Consider the following 5,820-nt stretch of genomic DNA (forward strand, 5'->3'; position numbering starts at 1 on the left):
TCTGAAACTACTTGTAACTACTAACTACTAAGTGTTTTTGAATATTGTGGGTTAATTGTGTGTGTGTGTGACAACACTGACACTCTATTTGTGTTGTAGGACTATGTCTCAACAGGATGTGGTAGAACACCAGCCCGAGGTAGATATTTGACTAATTTATGGGATTGAATCGTGGCCTTGAAAGGTGTTAAAATGAAAATACCAAATTATGTTTGTTCTGCAAAGCCAGCTATAGATGTGTCTGTTTAATATAAAGTATGTGATGATATGTAGCCTCTGTTGTTCTCAGGTCCCTGGTATGCGTGAGAGGAAAGTAGGCAGAGGGCACAGAAGCTACAAAGAGAAGATCAACTCAATCTATGCCTGACAAATGACCAGCACAGGAAGCAGGACATGACCTTTGACCTGGAAGTTCTCTATCTGTGTGCTTCCCAAAAGTACTTTCCGATCACTTTACATGGTGTCTAAATGAGTTTGCTATAGCCTGTTAATGGAATGCTGCACAAGGTCCACCTAATGGCAACACCTTTATGTACACCACCCACAGACTGTGCCATATAAAAACACCCTTTGGATAATAGTAGACGAAGAATGCACACATGCATGTAAGTCACTTTGGATAAAATCTGTGGATAAAAGCGTCTGCTAAATGGCAAATATTATTATTATATTACGAAACTCTCATTATGTGGTCATATAAAAATACATGGCTCATCATGTAATCATATAAACATACAAGGAGGAATGTCATGCCTCACACGCCAAATTGATATGTGCAATCTATGCTATGGACTGCTTGGTCACTTGGAGTCAAATCTTGAACATAAGGTTACATATCAAGTGTCAAAATGTAGTTCAATCGTGGCCTGGGATGGTCTAGAGGTTAGGGCCATTGCCTTCAGCGTATACATACAGTTGAAGTCGGAAGTCGCCATATACAACTGATGCTTGCTTACATGCTTGCTTACTTAATCTGCTTTTAGACAAGTAAAGGCACACAGTATGCATTTGCAGTCCCACGAGCTAGCTCACAGTGTAGCGAGCCTGGCTCCTGAGAATGGTCACAGTTTGTGGCCAGGGCTTGAATCCCAGATGAGATATTATTTTAACATTTTATAATGTAGAATTATAATTCTTGTGTTAGTGTGTTGCGAAGGGAAGTGCAGCCAACGCCTTGAAAATGAAGATTAAGAATAAATGTAATGAGGAGCTAAGTCTTTCTTCAGCCATATAGACAAAAATACACGGATAATAATGATGTTAATTATATAGGCTGTATTACATAGACGTGTACATTTAAATGTATAATATATTATATGCATTATTATAATAATCATCCACTTCGTCACATATGCAACCAGAAGTGAATCGTTTTTCCCTCTAACGCCCAGTTACTGCAACCCGAAGATTCCGAGTTTACCGCCTTAGTGGTGTATGCCACCTGGCAGCCTTAGAACACTGCAGCCACTCAGGAGGCACATGCCAGTTATTTGACAAGGCCATTAACCTCTTTGACTTATTTTTTTTTTTACAATGTACAAATATAAATTAACATGTTGTATAGACCTCCTATGTATTTATCCTTTAAAGATGTGTGTGAAACGAAAACGCAAACAGGTGGAATTTTATCACACAGATGTCGGATCTTAATTTGGCCTGTTTCATAGCAGGAGGAAACAATCCTGCAGCAGGAGGGTTTGAATAGCTGAAGAAATATTTATACATAGCCTAACCATATAACATGGGCGAGCATCCACTCTGGAGTAAAATTTATCGTTCTACTTAGTAGAACTACATCTGTCAATCAACTAATGGCCCAAATCATGTCAACACCACCTTTCATTATATGGTTAGGCTAACGGGTAGCCTACAGAACACGTTGGATAAACGCGTCTGCTAAATGGCATATATTTTATTATTGGAATATAATCAAATAACAAGGGGCCTATTGCAACCATCTATGGCACTAGATTAACCATCAATGGCACGAGATTATCGCTAGCTGATGTTTTGTTAAACCATCACTTCGTGTGAAATTCACCCAAAAAACTGATCTCAATTGCAGCCTTTATTGGTCACATCATTACTGCTCCCTAAAAGATTATGTAAGTGTTACCTCAGTCCTTCTTGCAACCAAAGTCCTTTAAGATATGTTCACCCTCTGGTTGGTATTATCTTCGGAACTATTTAGTCCTTTTTAACAGACTACGGGTGATTTATCTAGTGGACAAGCATTCCATACAACATAAATCAAGTATTTCCTCATTTACCACTGCAAATCTACCGTGGCAATTTACCCGACACTTTGTATGAATGAAAACTTTTGGTGTAGCCTGTAAATATTTTTATTTGTTTCCTATTTATGTTAGCCATTAAAATACCACTGTCTTTAAAATAAAGGTGTCTGTTATGGTAATTTCTTATCAATATTGGGATATCTAAAATGTGTAACTAAATCAAAGGGGGGGATTGAGGTATTGTGCTAGAAGGGTATGGGTCGGAAATCAAACCCATACCGGTAGGCCTATACAGTTGAAGTCGGAAGTTTACATACTCCTTAAACTCAGTTTTTCACAATTCCTGACATTTAATCATAGTAAAAATTCCCTGTCTTAGGTCAGTTAGGATCACCACTTTTTTTTAAGAATGTGAAATGACAGAAAAATAGTAGAGAGATTGATTTATTTCAGCTTTTATTTCTTTCATCACATTCCCAGTGGGTCAGAAGTTTACATATCCTCAACTAGTATTTGGTAGCCCTGCCTTTAAATTGTTTAACTTGGGTCAAACGTTTCGGGTAGCCTTCCACAAGCATCCCACAATATGTTTGGTGAATTTTGGCCAATTCCTCCTGACAGAGCTGGTGTAACTGAGTCAGGTTTGTAGGCATCCTTGCACGCATACGCTTTTCAGTTCTGCTAACACATTTTCTATAGGATTGAGGCCAGGGATTTGTGATGGCCATTCCAATACCTTGACTTTGTTGTCCTTAAGCCATTTTGCCACAACTTTGGGAGTATGCTTGGGGTCATTGTCCATTTGGAAGACCCATTTGCGACCAAGCTTAAACTTCCAGACTGAGATGTTGAGATGTTGCTTCAATATACCCACATCATTTTCATTCCTCATGAAGCCATCTATTTTGTGAAGTGCACCAGTCCCTCCTGCTCTTCATACGAAGAGGAGGAGTAGTGATTCGACCAAAATGCAGCGTGGTTATGTGACATAATGATTTATTAAACAAGACGAAGACGAAACGAAATACACTTGATAAACTACAAAACAAATAAACGATGTAGACAGACCTGGACACGAACTTACATATAACGTGAAGAACGCATGAACAGGAAACAGGCTACATACAAAACGAACGAACGAACGATACCGAAACAGTCCCGTGTGGCGTAACATACAGACACTGACACAGGAAACAACCACCCACAAACAAACAATGTGACACCACCTACCTTAATATGATTCTCAATCAGAGGAGATGAAAACCACCTGCCTCTAATTGAGAACCATATCAGGTACCCATAAACCAACAAAAACCTCACGTCCTGACCAACTAACACATACAAAACTAACAGAAAACAGGTCAGGAACGTGACATAACCCCCCCCCCCCCCCCCCCCCTTAAGGTGCGAACTCCGGGCGCACCAGCACAAAGTCTAGGGGAGGGTCTGGGTGGGCATCTGACCACGGTGGTGGCTCAGGCTCTGGGCGAGGTCCCCACCCCACCATAGTCAATCCCAGCTTACGTCTCCCCCTCCGACTGACCACCCTCCTATTACACCCACTTAATTTACAGGATAACATCAAAATAAGGGGCAGCACCGGGACAAGGGGCAGCACCGGGATAAGGTAGCTCAGGACAGAGAGGTAGGTCAGGATAGAGAGGTAGCTCAGGATAGAGGGGCAACTCCGGGCTGAAGGGCAGCTCCGGACAGAGAGACAGCTCTGGACTGAGGGGCAGTTCAGGATTAATGGCAGCTCTGGGCTGAGGGGCAGCTCATGGCTGGCTGACGGCTCTGGACGCTCATGGCTGGCTGACGGCTCTGGACGCTCATGGCTGGCTGACGGCTCTGGACGCTCATGGCTCGCTGACGGCTCTGGACGCTCATGGCTCGCTGACGGCTCTGGACGCTCATGGCTCGCTGAAGGCTCTGGCAGATCCTGTCTGGTTGGCGGCTCTGGCAGATCCTGTCTGGTTGGCGGCTCTGGCAGATCCTGTCTGGTTGGCGGCTCTGTCAGATCCTGTCTGGTTGGCGGCTCTGGCAGATCCTGACTGACGAATGGCTCTAGCGGCTCCTGACTGACTAATGGCTCTGATGGCTCGGGACAGACGGGCGGCTCTAATGGCTCGGGACAGACGGATGGCTCAGACGGCGCTGGGCAGACGGATGGCTCAGATGGCGCTGGGGAGACGGATGGCTCAGATGGCGCTGGGGAGACGGATGGCTCAGATGGCGCTGGGGAGACGGATGGCTCAGATGGCGCTGGGGAGACGGATGGCTCAGGCCGGAGATGAAAACCACCTGCCTCTAATTGAGAACCATATCAGGTACCCATAAACCAACATAGAAACACAAAACATAGACTGCCCACCCAAACTCACGTCCTGACCAACTAACACATACAAAACTAACAGAAAACAGGTCAGGAACGTGACACCTGCAGCAAAGCACCCCCACAACATGATGCTGCCACCCCGGTGCTTCACGGTTGGGATGGTGTTCTTCAGCTTGCAAGCCTCCCATTTTTCCTCCAAACATAACAATGGTCATTATAGCCAAACAGCTATTTTTGTTTCATCAGACCAGAGAACATTTCTCCAAAAAGTATGATCTTTGTCCCCATGTGCATCTGCAAACCATAGTCTGGCTTTTTTTAATGGAGGTTTTGGAGCACTGGCTTCTTCCTTGCTGAGAGGCCTTTCAGGTCATGTCGATATAGGACACGTTTTACCGTGGATATAGATACTTTTGTACCTGTTTCCTCCAGCATCTTCACAAGGTCCTTTGCTGTTTTTCTGGGATTGATTTTCACTTTTTGCACCAAAGTACGTTCATCTCTAGAAGACAGAACGCGTCTCCTTCCTGAACGGTATGACGACTGCGTGGTCCCATGGTGTTTATACTTGCGTACTATTGTTTGTACAGATGAACGTGGTACCTTCAGGCATTTGGAAATTGCTCCCAAGGATGAACCAGACTTGTGGAGGTGTACACATGTTTTTCTGAGGTCTTGGCTGATTTCTTTTGATTTTCCCATGATGTCAAGCAAAGAGGCACTGGGTTTGAAGGTAGGCCTTGAAATACATCCACAGGTACTCCTCCAATTGACTCAAATATTGTCAATTAGACTATCAGAAGCTTCTAAAGCAATTTTATAATTTCCCAAGCTGTTTAAGGCACAGTCAACTTAGTGTATGTACACTTCCGACCTCTGGAATTGTGACACAGTGAATTATAAGTGAAATAATCTGGAAACAATTGTTGGAAAAATTACTTGTGTCATGCACAAAGTAGATGTACTAACCGATATTCCAAAACTATAGTTTGCTAACAAGACATTTGTGGAGTGGTTGAAAAACGAGTTTTAATGACTCCAACCTTAGTATATGTAAACTTCCGACTTCAACTGTAGGCTAGACCTACACAGTAAATCAACTAAGGAACCATGGATGGCACATGTATTTTTGGAAAACATTAAACTTTGAATCAACTCTCTCACCGTCATCTGTCCATCCTTGAGCACTTCACTTCTTGCTGCTGTTGCTCAGTCCCGCTTCGAGTGCCTCGAGCGCTATTGGCCAAG

Source organism: Salvelinus fontinalis, chromosome 7 (assembly GCF_029448725.1).
Source record: "Salvelinus fontinalis isolate EN_2023a chromosome 7, ASM2944872v1, whole genome shotgun sequence".
Classification (NCBI taxonomy): domain Eukaryota; kingdom Metazoa; phylum Chordata; class Actinopteri; order Salmoniformes; family Salmonidae; genus Salvelinus; species Salvelinus fontinalis.